Here is a 13,553-nt window from a genome sequence, read left to right as displayed (position 1 = left end):
CTGTAAATATGTTTATTCCTGCTGTAAACGTGTTTATTTCTGCTGTAAATATGTTTATTTCTGCTGTAAACGTGTTTATTCCTGCTGTAAACATGTTTATTCCTGCTGTAAACATGTTTTTTTCTGCTGTAAACGTGTTTATTCCTTCTGTAAACATGTTTATTTCTGCTGTAAATGTGCTTATTTCTGCTGTAAACGTGTTTATTTCTGCTGTAAATATGTTTATTCCTGCTGTAAACGTGTTTATTTCTGCTGTAAATGTGTTCATTTCTGCTGTAAACGTGTTTATTTCTGCTGTAAATATGTTTATTCCTGCTGTAAACGTGTTTATTTCTGCTGTAAATACGTTTATTTCTGCTGTAAATACATTTATTTCTGCTGTAAATATGTTTATTCCTGCTGTAAACCTGTTTATTCCTGCTGTAAACGTGTTTATTTCTGCTGTAAATACATTTATTTCTGCTGTAAATACTTTTATTTCTGCTGTAAACCTGTTTATTCCTCCTGTAAACATGATTTTTTTCTGCTGTAAACGTGTTTATTCCTGCTGTAAACGTGTTTATTCCTGCTATAAACGTGTTTATTTCTGCTGTAAATGTGTTTATTTCTGCTGTAAATACGTTTATTTCTGCTGTAAATACAATTATTTCTGCTGTAAACGTGTTTATTCCTGCTGTAAACCTGTTTATTCCTGCTGTAAACGTGTTTATTCCTCCTGTAAACATGTTTTTTTTCTGCTGTAAATGTGTTTATTCTTGCTGTAAACCCATTTATTCCTGCTGTAAACCCATTTATTCCTGCTGTAAACGTGTTTATTCCTGCTGTAAACGTGTTTATTTCTGCTGTAAATATGTTTATTCCTGCTGTAAACGTGTTTATTTCTGCTGTAAATGTGTTTATTTCTGCTGTAAACGTGTTTATTTCTGCTGTAAATATGTTTATTCCTGCTGTAAACGTGTTTATTTCTGCTGTAAATACGTTTATTTCTGCTGTAAATACATTTATTTCTGCTGTAAATATGTTTATTCCTGCTGTAAACCTGTTTATTCCTGCTGTAAACGTGTTTATTTCTGCTGTAAATACATTTATTTCTGCTGTAAATACTTTTATTTCTGCTGTAAACCTGTTTATTCCTCCTGTAAACATGATTTTTTTCTGCTGTAAACGTGTTTATTCCTGCTGTAAACGTGTTTATTCCTGCTATAAACGTGTTTATTTCTGCTGTAAATGTGTTTATTTCTGCTGTAAATACGTTTATTTCTGCTGTAAATACAATTATTTCTGCTGTAAACGTGTTTATTCCTGCTGTAAACCTGTTTATTCCTGCTGTAAACGTGTTTATTTCTGCTGTAAATACGTTTATTTCTGCTGTAAACCTGTTTATTCCTCCTCTAAACATGTTTTTTTTCTGCTGTAAACGTGTTTATTCTTGCTGTAAACCCATTTATTCCTGCTGTAAACGTGTTTATTTCTGCTGTAAATACGTTTATTTCTGCTGTAAACGTGTTTATTTCTGCTGTAAATACGTTTATTTCTGCTGTAAATACGTTTATTTCTGCTATAAACCCATTTATTCCTGCTGTAAACCCATTTATTCCTGCTGTAAACGTGTTTATTCCTGCTGTAAACGTGTTTATTCCTGCTATAAACGTGTTTATTTCTGCTGTAAATGTGTTTATTTCTGCTGTAAATACGTTTATTTCTGCTGTAAATACAATTATTTCTGCTGTAAACGTGTTTATTCCTGCTGTAAACGTGTTTATTCCTGCTGTAAACATGTTTATTTCTGCTGTAAATATGTTTATTCCTGCTGTAAACCTGTTTATTCCTGCTGTAAACGTGTTTATTTCTGCTGTAAATACGTTTATTTCTGCTGTAAACCTGTTTATTCCTCCTCTAAACATGTTTTTTTCTGCTGTAAACGTGTTTATTCTTGCTGTAAACCCATTTATTCCTGCTGTAAACGTGTTTATTTCTGCTGTAAATACGTTTATTTCTGCTGTAAACGTGTTTATTTCTGCTGTAAATACGTTTATTTCTGCTGTAAATACGTTTATTTCTGCTGTAAACCTGTTTATTCCTGCTGTAAACATGTTTATTTCTGCTGTAAACGTGTTTATTCCTTCTGTAAACGTGTTTATTTCTGCTGTAAATGTGTTTATTTCTGCTGTAAACGTGTTTATTTCTGCTGTAAATATGTTTATTTCTGCTGTAAACGTGTTTATATCTGCTGTAAATATGTTTATTCCTGCTGTAAACGTGTTTATTTCTGCTGTAAATACGTTTATTTCTGCTGTAAATACATTTATTTCTGCTGTAAATATGTTTATTCCTGCTGTAAACCTGTTTATTTCTGCTGTAAACGTGTTTATTTCTGCTGTAAATACATTTATTTCTGCTGTAAATACGTTTATTTCTGCTGTAAACCTGTTTATTCCTCCTGTAAACATGATTTTTTCTGCTGTAAACGTGTTTATTCCTGCTGTAAACGTGTTTATTCCTGCTATAAACGTGTTTATTTCTGCTGTAAATGTGTTTATTTCTGCTGTAAATATGTTTATTTCTGCTGTAAATACGTTTATTTCTGCTGTAAACATGTTTATTTCTGCTGTAAACGTGTTTATTCCTTCTGTAAACGTGTTTATTTCTGCTGTAAATGTGTTTATTTCTGCTGTAAACGTGTTTATTTCTGCTGTAAATATGTTTATTCCTGCTGTAAACGTGTTTATTTCTGCTGTAAATATGTTTATTTCTGCTGTAAACGTGTTTATATCTGCTGTAAATATGTTTATTCCTGCTGTAAACGTGTTTATTTCTGCTGTAAATACGTTTATTTCTGCTGTAAACGTGTTTATTTCTGCTGTAAATACGTTTATTTCTGCTGTAAATACGTTTATTTCTGCTATAAACCCATTTATTCCTGCTGTAAACCCATTTATTCCTGCTGTAAACGTGTTTATTCCTGCTGTAAACGTGTTTATTCCTGCTATAAACGTGTTTATTTCTGCTGTAAATGTGTTTATTTCTGCTGTAAATACAATTATTTCTGCTGTAAACGTGTTTATTCCTGCTGTAAACGTGTTTATTCCTGCTGTAAACATGTTTATTTCTGCTGTAAATATGTTTATTCCTGCTGTAAACCTGTTTATTCCTGCTGTAAACGTGTTTATTTCTGCTGTAAATACGTTTATTTCTGCTGTAAACCTGTTTATTCCTCCTCTAAACATGTTTTTTTTCTGCTGTAAACGTGTTTATTCTTGCTGTAAACCCATTTATTCCTGCTGTAAACGTGTTTATTTCTGCTGTAAATACGTTTATTTCTGCTGTAAACGTGTTTATTTCTGCTGTAAATACGTTTATTTCTGCTGTAAATACGTTTATTTCTGCTGTAAACCTGTTTATTCCTGCTGTAAACATGTTTATTTCTGCTGTAAACGTGTTTATTCCTTCTGAAAACGTGTTTATTTCTGCTGTAAATGTGTTTATTTCTGCTGTAAACGTGTTTATTTCTGCTGTAAATATGTTTATTTCTGCTGTAAACGTGTTTATATCTGCTGTAAATATGTTTATTCCTGCTGTAAACGTGTTTATTTCTGCTGTAAATACGTTTATTTCTGCTGTAAATACATTTATTTCTGCTGTAAATATGTTTATTCCTGCTGTAAACCTGTTTATTTCTGCTGTAAACGTGTTTATTTCTGCTGTAAATACATTTATTTCTGCTGTAAATACGTTTATTTCTGCTGTAAACCTGTTTATTCCTCCTGTAAACATGATTTTTTCTGCTGTAAACGTGTTTATTCCTGCTGTAAACGTGTTTATTCCTGCTATAAACGTGTTTATTTCTGCTGTAAATGTGTTTATTTCTGCTGTAAATATGTTTATTTCTGCTGTAAATACGTTTATTTCTGCTGTAAACATGTTTATTTCTGCTGTAAACGTGTTTATTCCTTCTGTAAACGTGTTTATTTCTGCTGTAAATGTGTTTATTTCTGCTGTAAACGTGTTTATTTCTGCTGTAAATATGTTTATTCCTGCTGTAAACGTGTTTATTTCTGCTGTAAATATGTTTATTTCTGCTGTAAACGTGTTTATATCTGCTGTAAATATGTTTATTCCTGCTGTAAACGTGTTTATTTCTGCTGTAAATACGTTTATTTCTGCTGTAAACGTGTTTATTTCTGCTGTAAATACGTTTATTTCTGCTGTAAATACGTTTATTTCTGCTATAAACCCATTTATTCCTGCTGTAAACCCATTTATTCCTGCTGTAAACGTGTTTATTCCTGCTGTAAACGTGTTTATTCCTGCTATAAACGTGTTTATTTCTGCTGTAAATGTGTTTATTTCTGCTGTAAATACAATTATTTCTGCTGTAAACGTGTTTATTCCTGCTGTAAACGTGTTTATTCCTGCTGTAAACATGTTTATTTCTGCTGTAAATATGTTTATTCCTGCTGTAAACCTGTTTATTCCTGCTGTAAACGTGTTTATTTCTGCTGTAAATACGTTTATTTCTGCTGTAAACCTGTTTATTCCTCCTCTAAACATGTTTTTTTTCTGCTGTAAACGTGTTTATTCTTGCTGTAAACCCATTTATTCCTGCTGTAAACGTGTTTATTTCTGCTGTAAATACGTTTATTTCTGCTGTAAACGTGTTTATTTCTGCTGTAAATACGTTTATTTCTGCTGTAAATACGTTTATTTCTGCTGTAAACCTGTTTATTCCTGCTGTAAACATGTTTATTTCTGCTGTAAACGTGTTTATTCCTTCTGAAAACGTGTTTATTTCTGCTGTAAATGTGTTTATTTCTGCTGTAAACGTGTTTATTTCTGCTGTAAATATGTTTATTTCTGCTGTAAACGTGTTTATATCTGCTGTAAATATGTTTATTCCTGCTGTAAACGTGTTTATTTCTGCTGTAAATACGTTTATTTCTGCTGTAAATACATTTATTTCTGCTGTAAATATGTTTATTCCTGCTGTAAACCTGTTTATTTCTGCTGTAAACGTGTTTATTTCTGCTGTAAATACATTTATTTCTGCTGTAAATACGTTTATTTCTGCTGTAAACCTGTTTATTCCTCCTGTAAACATGATTTTTTCTGCTGTAAACGTGTTTATTCCTGCTGTAAACGTGTTTATTCCTGCTATAAACGTGTTTATTTCTGCTGTAAATGTGTTTATTTCTGCTGTAAATACGTTTATTTCTGCTGTAAATACGTTTATTTCTGCTGTAAACATGTTTATTTCTGCTGTAAACGTGTTTATTCCTTCTGTAAACGTGTTTATTTCTGCTGTAAATGTGTTTATTTCTGCTGTAAACGTGTTTATTTCTGCTGTAAATATGTTTATTCCTGCTGTAAACGTGTTTATTTCATCTGTAAATGTGTTTATTTCTGCTGTAAACGTGTTTATTCCTGCTGTAAACATGTTTATTCCTGCTGTAAACATGTTTATTTCTGCTGTAAACGTGTTTATTCCTTCTGTAAACGTGTTTATTTCTGCTGTAAATGTGTTTATTTCTGCTGTAAACGTGTTTATTTCTGCTGTAAATATGTTTATTACTGCTGTAAACGTGTTTATTTCTGCTGTAAATGTGTTTATTTCTGCTGTAAACGTGTTTATTTCTGCTGTAAATATGTTTATTTCTGCTGTAAATATGTTTATTCCTGCTGTAAACCTGTTTATTCCTGCTGTAAACGTGTTTATTTCTGCTGTAAATGTGTTTATTTCTGCTGTAAACGTGTTTATTCCTGCTGTAAACATGTTTATTCCTGCTGTAAACATGTTTATTTCTGCTGTAAACGTGTTTATTCCTTCTGTAAACGTGTTTATTTCTGCTGTAAATGTGTTTATTTCTGCTGTAAACGTGTTTATTTCTGCTGTAAATATGTTTATTACTGCTGTAAACGTGTTTATTTCTGCTGTAAATGTGTTTATTTCTGCTGTAAACGTGTTTATTTCTGCTGTAAATATGTTTATTTCTGCTGTAAATATGTTTATTCCTGCTGTAAACCTGTTTATTCCTGCTGTAAACGTGTTTATTTCTGCTGTAAATACATTTATTTCTGCTGTAAATACGTTTATTTCTGCTGTAAACCTGTTTATTCCTCCTGTAAACATGATTTTTTCTGCTGTAAACGTGTTTATTCCTGCTGTAAACGTGTTTATTCCTGCTATAAACGTGTTTATTTCTGCTGTAAATGTGTTTATTTCTGCTGTAAATACGTTTATTTCTACTGTAAATACAATTATTTCTGCTGTAAACGTGTTTATTCCTGCTGTAAACATGTTTATTTCTGCTGTAAATATGTTTATTCCTGCTGTAAACCTGTTTATTCCTGCTGTAAACATGTTTATTTCTGCTGTAAATACGTTTATTTCTGCTGTAAACCTGTTTATTCCTCCTGTAAACATGTTTTTTTTCTGCTGTAAACGTGTTTATTCTTGCTGTAAACCCATTTATTTCTGCTGTAAACCTGTTTATTCCTGCTGTAAACATGTTTATTCCTCCTCTAAACATGTTTTTTTTCTGCTGTAAACGTGTTAATTTCTGCTGTAAACGTGTTTATTTCTGCTGTAAATACGTTTATTTCTGCTGTAAATACGTTTATTTCTGCTGTAAACCTGTTTATTCCTCCTGTAAACATGTTTATTTCTGCTGTAAATACGTTTATTTCTGCTGTAAACCTGTTTATTCCTCCTGTAAACATGTTTTTTTTCTGCTGTAAACGTGTTTATTCTTGCTGTAAACCCATTTATTTCTGCTGTAAACCTGTTTATTCCTCCTGTAAACATGATTTTTTCTGCTGTAAACGTGTTTATTCCTGCTGTAAACGTGTTTATTCCTGCTATAAACGTGTTTATTTCTGCTGTAAATGTGTTTATTTCTGCTTTAAATACGTTTATTTCTGCTGTAAATACAATTATTTCTGCTGTAAACGTGTTTATTCTTGCTGTAAACCCATTTATTCCTGCTGTAAACGTGTTTATTTCTGCTGTAAATACGTTTATTTCTGCTGTAAACGTGTTTATTTCTGCTGTAAATACGTTTATTTCTGCTGTAAATACGTTTATTTCTGCTGTAAACCTGTTTATTCCTGCTGTAAACATGTTTATTTCTGCTGTAAACGTGTTTATTCCTTCTGTAAACGTGTTTATTTCTGCTGTAAATGTGTTTATTTCTGCTGTAAACGTGTTTATTTCTGCTGTAAATATGTTTATTCCTGCTGTAAACGTGTTTATTTCTGCTGTAAATGTGTTTATTTATGCTGTAAACGTGTTTATTTCTGCTGTAAATATGTTTATTCCTGCTGTAAACGTGTTTATTTCTGCTGTAAATACGTTTATTTCTGCTGTAAATACATTTATTTCTGCTGTAAATATGTTTATTCCTGCTGTAAACCTGTTTATTCCTGCTGTAAACGTGTTTATTTCTGCTGTAAATACATTTATTTCTGCTGTAAATACGTTTATTTCTGCTGTAAACATGATTTTTTCTGCTGTAAATATGTTTATTCCTGCTGTAAACCTGTTTATTCCTGCTGTAAACGTGTTTATTTCTGCTGTAAATACGTTTATTTCTGCTGTAAACCTGTTTATTCCTCCTGTAAACATGTTTTTTTCTGCTGTAAACGTGTTTATTCTTGCTGTAAACCCGTTTATTCCTGCTGTAAACATGTTTATTCCTGCTGTAAACATGTTTATTTCTGCTGTAAACGTGTTTATTCCTTCTGTAAACGTGTTTATTTCTGCTGTAAACGTGTTTATTTCTGCTGTAAACGTGTTTATTCCTGCTGTAAACGTGTTTATTTCTGCTGTAAATACGTTTATTTCTGCTGTAAACCTGTTTATTCCTCCTGTAAACATGTTTTTTTTCTGCTGTAAACGTGTTTATTCTTGCTGTAAACCCATTTATTTCTGCTGTAAACCTGTTTATCCCTCCTGTAAACATGATTTTTTCTGCTGTAAACGTGTTTATTCCTGCTGTAAACGTGTTTATTCCTGCTATAAACGTGTTTATTTCTGCTGTAAATGTGTTTATTTCTGCTGTAAATACGTTTATTTCTGCTGTAAATACAATTATTTCTGCTGTAAACGTGTTTATTCCTGCTGTAAACCTGTTTATTCCTGCTGTAAACATGTTTATTTCTGCTGTAAATATGTTTATTCCTGCTGTAAACCTGTTTATTCCTCCTGTAAACATGTTTTTTTTCTGCTGTAAACGTGTTTATTCTTGCTGTAAACCCATTTATTTCTGCTGTAAACCTGTTTATTCCTCCTGTAAACATGATTTTTTCTGCTGTAAACGTGTTTATTCCTGCTGTAAACGTGTTTATTCCTGCTATGAACGTGTTTATTTCTGCTGTAAATGTGTTTATTTCTGCTGTAAATACGTTTATTTCTGCTGTAAATACAATTATTTCTGCTGTAAACGTGTTTATTCCTGCTGTAAACCTGTTTATTCCTGCTGTAAACATGTTTATTTCTGCTGTAAATATGTTTATTCCTGCTGTAAACCTGTTTATTCCTGCTGTAAACGTGTTTATTTCTGCTGTAAATACGTTTATTTCTGCTGTAAACCTGTTTATTCCTCCTCTAAACATGTTTTTTTCTGCTGTAAACGTGTTTATTCTTGCTGTAAACCCATTTATTCCTGCTGTAAACGTGTTTATTTCTGCTGTAAATACGTTTATTTCTGCTGTAAACGTGTTTATTTCTGCTGTAAATACGTTTATTTCTGCTGTAAATACGTTTATTTCTGCTGTAAACCTGTTTATTCCTGCTGTAAACATGTTTATTTCTGCTGTAAACGTGTTTATTCCTTCTGTAAACGTGTTTATTTCTGCTGTAAATGTGTTTATTTCTGCTGTAAACGTGTTTATTTCTGCTGTAAATATGTTTATTTCTGCTGTAAACGTGTTTATATCTGCTGTAAATATGTTTATTCCTGCTGTAAACGTGTTTATTTCTGCTGTAAATACGTTTATTTCTGCTGTAAATACATTTATTTCTGCTGTAAATATGTTTATTCCTGCTGTAAACCTGTTTATTTCTGCTGTAAACGTGTTTATTTCTGCTGTAAATACATTTATTTCTGCTGTAAATACGTTTATTTCTGCTGTAAACCTGTTTATTCCTCCTGTAAACATGATTTTTTCTGCTGTAAACGTGTTTATTCCTGCTGTAAACGTGTTTATTCCTGCTATAAACGTGTTTATTTCTGCTGTAAATGTGTTTATTTCTGCTGTAAATATGTTTATTTCTGCTGTAAATACGTTTATTTCTGCTGTAAACATGTTTATTTCTGCTGTAAACGTGTTTATTCCTTCTGTAAACGTGTTTATTTCTGCTGTAAATGTGTTTATTTCTGCTGTAAACGTGTTTATTTCTGCTGTAAATATGTTTATTCCTGCTGTAAACGTGTTTATTTCTGCTGTAAATATGTTTATTTCTGCTGTAAACGTGTTTATATCTGCTGTAAATATGTTTATTCCTGCTGTAAACGTGTTTATTTCTGCTGTAAATACGTTTATTTCTGCTGTAAACGTGTTTATTTCTGCTGTAAATACGTTTATTTCTGCTGTAAATACGTTTATTTCTGCTATAAACCCATTTATTCCTGCTGTAAACCCATTTATTCCTGCTGTAAACGTGTTTATTCCTGCTGTAAACGTGTTTATTCCTGCTATAAACGTGTTTATTTCTGCTGTAAATGTGTTTATTTCTGCTGTAAATACAATTATTTCTGCTGTAAACGTGTTTATTCCTGCTGTAAACGTGTTTATTCCTGCTGTAAACATGTTTATTTCTGCTGTAAATATGTTTATTCCTGCTGTAAACCTGTTTATTCCTGCTGTAAACGTGTTTATTTCTGCTGTAAATACGTTTATTTCTGCTGTAAACCTGTTTATTCCTCCTCTAAACATGTTTTTTTTCTGCTGTAAACGTGTTTATTCTTGCTGTAAACCCATTTATTCCTGCTGTAAACGTGTTTATTTCTGCTGTAAATACGTTTATTTCTGCTGTAAACGTGTTTATTTCTGCTGTAAATACGTTTATTTCTGCTGTAAATACGTTTATTTCTGCTGTAAACCTGTTTATTCCTGCTGTAAACATGTTTATTTCTGCTGTAAACGTGTTTATTCCTTCTGAAAACGTGTTTATTTCTGCTGTAAATGTGTTTATTTCTGCTGTAAACGTGTTTATTTCTGCTGTAAATATGTTTATTTCTGCTGTAAACGTGTTTATATCTGCTGTAAATATGTTTATTCCTGCTGTAAACGTGTTTATTTCTGCTGTAAATACGTTTATTTCTGCTGTAAATACATTTATTTCTGCTGTAAATATGTTTATTCCTGCTGTAAACCTGTTTATTTCTGCTGTAAACGTGTTTATTTCTGCTGTAAATACATTTATTTCTGCTGTAAATACGTTTATTTCTGCTGTAAACCTGTTTATTCCTCCTGTAAACATGATTTTTTCTGCTGTAAACGTGTTTATTCCTGCTGTAAACGTGTTTATTCCTGCTATAAACGTGTTTATTTCTGCTGTAAATGTGTTTATTTCTGCTGTAAATACGTTTATTTCTGCTGTAAATACGTTTATTTCTGCTGTAAACATGTTTATTTCTGCTGTAAACGTGTTTATTCCTTCTGTAAACGTGTTTATTTCTGCTGTAAATGTGTTTATTTCTGCTGTAAACGTGTTTATTTCTGCTGTAAATATGTTTATTCCTGCTGTAAACGTGTTTATTTCTGCTGTAAATGTGTTTATTTCTGCTGTAAACGTGTTTATTCCTGCTGTAAACATGTTTATTCCTGCTGTAAACATGTTTATTTCTGCTGTAAACGTGTTTATTCCTTCTGTAAACGTGTTTATTTCTGCTGTAAATGTGTTTATTTCTGCTGTAAACGTGTTTATTTCTGCTGTAAATATGTTTATTACTGCTGTAAACGTGTTTATTTCTGCTGTAAATGTGTTTATTTCTGCTGTAAACGTGTTTATTTCTGCTGTAAATATGTTTATTTCTGCTGTAAATATGTTTATTCCTGCTGTAAACCTGTTTATTCCTGCTGTAAACGTGTTTATTTCTGCTGTAAATGTGTTTATTTCTGCTGTAAACGTGTTTATTCCTGCTGTAAACATGTTTATTCCTGCTGTAAACATGTTTATTTCTGCTGTAAACGTGTTTATTCCTTCTGTAAACGTGTTTATTTCTGCTGTAAATGTGTTTATTTCTGCTGTAAACGTGTTTATTTCTGCTGTAAATATGTTTATTACTGCTGTAAACGTGTTTATTTCTGCTGTAAATGTGTTTATTTCTGCTGTAAACGTGTTTATTTCTGCTGTAAATATGTTTATTTCTGCTGTAAATATGTTTATTCCTGCTGTAAACCTGTTTATTCCTGCTGTAAACGTGTTTATTTCTGCTGTAAATACATTTATTTCTGCTGTAAATACGTTTATTTCTGCTGTAAACCTGTTTATTCCTCCTGTAAACATGATTTTTTCTGCTGTAAACGTGTTTATTCCTGCTGTAAACGTGTTTATTCCTGCTATAAACGTGTTTATTTCTGCTGTAAATGTGTTTATTTCTGCTGTAAATACGTTTATTTCTACTGTAAATACAATTATTTCTGCTGTAAACGTGTTTATTCCTGCTGTAAACATGTTTATTTCTGCTGTAAATATGTTTATTCCTGCTGTAAACCTGTTTATTCCTGCTGTAAACATGTTTATTTCTGCTGTAAATACGTTTATTTCTGCTGTAAACCTGTTTATTCCTCCTGTAAACATGTTTTTTTTCTGCTGTAAACGTGTTTATTCTTGCTGTAAACCCATTTATTTCTGCTGTAAACCTGTTTATTCCTGCTGTAAACATGTTTATTCCTCCTCTAAACATGTTTTTTTTCTGCTGTAAACGTGTTAATTTCTGCTGTAAACGTGTTTATTTCTGCTGTAAATACGTTTATTTCTGCTGTAAATACGTTTATTTCTGCTGTAAACCTGTTTATTCCTCCTGTAAACATGTTTATTTCTGCTGTAAATACGTTTATTTCTGCTGTAAACCTGTTTATTCCTCCTGTAAACATGTTTTTTTTCTGCTGTAAACGTGTTTATTCTTGCTGTAAACCCATTTATTTCTGCTGTAAACCTGTTTATTCCTCCTGTAAACATGATTTTTTCTGCTGTAAACGTGTTTATTCCTGCTGTAAACGTGTTTATTCCTGCTATAAACGTGTTTATTTCTGCTGTAAATGTGTTTATTTCTGCTTTAAATACGTTTATTTCTGCTGTAAATACAATTATTTCTGCTGTAAACGTGTTTATTCTTGCTGTAAACCCATTTATTCCTGCTGTAAACGTGTTTATTTCTGCTGTAAATACGTTTATTTCTGCTGTAAACGTGTTTATTTCTGCTGTAAATACGTTTATTTCTGCTGTAAATACGTTTATTTCTGCTGTAAACCTGTTTATTCCTGCTGTAAACATGTTTATTTCTGCTGTAAACGTGTTTATTCCTGCTGTAAACCTGTTTATTCCTGCTGTAAACGTGTTTATTTCTGCTGTAAATACGTTTATTTCTGCTGTAAACCTGTTTATTCCTCCTGTAAACATGTTTTTTTCTGCTGTAAACGTGTTTATTCTTGCTGTAAACCCGTTTATTCCTGCTGTAAACATGTTTATTCCTGCTGTAAACATGTTTATTTCTGCTGTAAACGTGTTTATTCCTTCTGTAAACGTGTTTATTTCTGCTGTAAACGTGTTTATTTCTGCTGTAAACGTGTTTATTCCTGCTGTAAACGTGTTTATTTCTGCTGTAAATACGTTTATTTCTGCTGTAAACCTGTTTATTCCTCCTGTAAACATGTTTTTTTTCTGCTGTAAACGTGTTTATTCTTGCTGTAAACCCATTTATTTCTGCTGTAAACCTGTTTATTCCTCCTGTAAACATGATTTTTTCTGCTGTAAACGTGTTTATTCCTGCTGTAAACGTGTTTATTCCTGCTATAAACGTGTTTATTTCTGCTGTAAATGTGTTTATTTCTGCTGTAAATACGTTTATTTCTGCTGTAAATACAATTATTTCTGCTGTAAACGTGTTTATTCCTGCTGTAAACCTGTTTATTCCTGCTGTAAACATGTTTATTTCTGCTGTAAATATGTTTATTCCTGCTGTAAACCTGTTTATTCCTCCTGTAAACATGTTTTTTTTCTGCTGTAAACGTGTTTATTCTTGCTGTAAACCCATTTATTTCTGCTGTAAACCTGTTTATTCCTCCTGTAAACATGATTTTTTCTGCTGTAAACGTGTTTATTCCTGCTGTAAACGTGTTTATTCCTGCTATGAACGTGTTTATTTCTGCTGTAAATGTGTTTATTTCTGCTGTAAATACGTTTATTTCTGCTGTAAATACAATTATTTCTGCTGTAAACGTGTTTATTCCTGCTGTAAACCTGTTTATTCCTGCTGTAAACATGTTTATTTCTGCTGTAAATATGTTTATTCCTGCTGTAAACCTGTTTATTCCTGCTGTAAACGTGT

This window comes from Telmatherina bonti (assembly GCF_933228915.1).
Source record: "Telmatherina bonti genome assembly, chromosome: 7".
NCBI classification, from domain to species: Eukaryota; Metazoa; Chordata; class Actinopteri; order Atheriniformes; family Telmatherinidae; genus Telmatherina; species Telmatherina bonti.
This window is presented reverse-complemented; position numbering follows the sequence as displayed.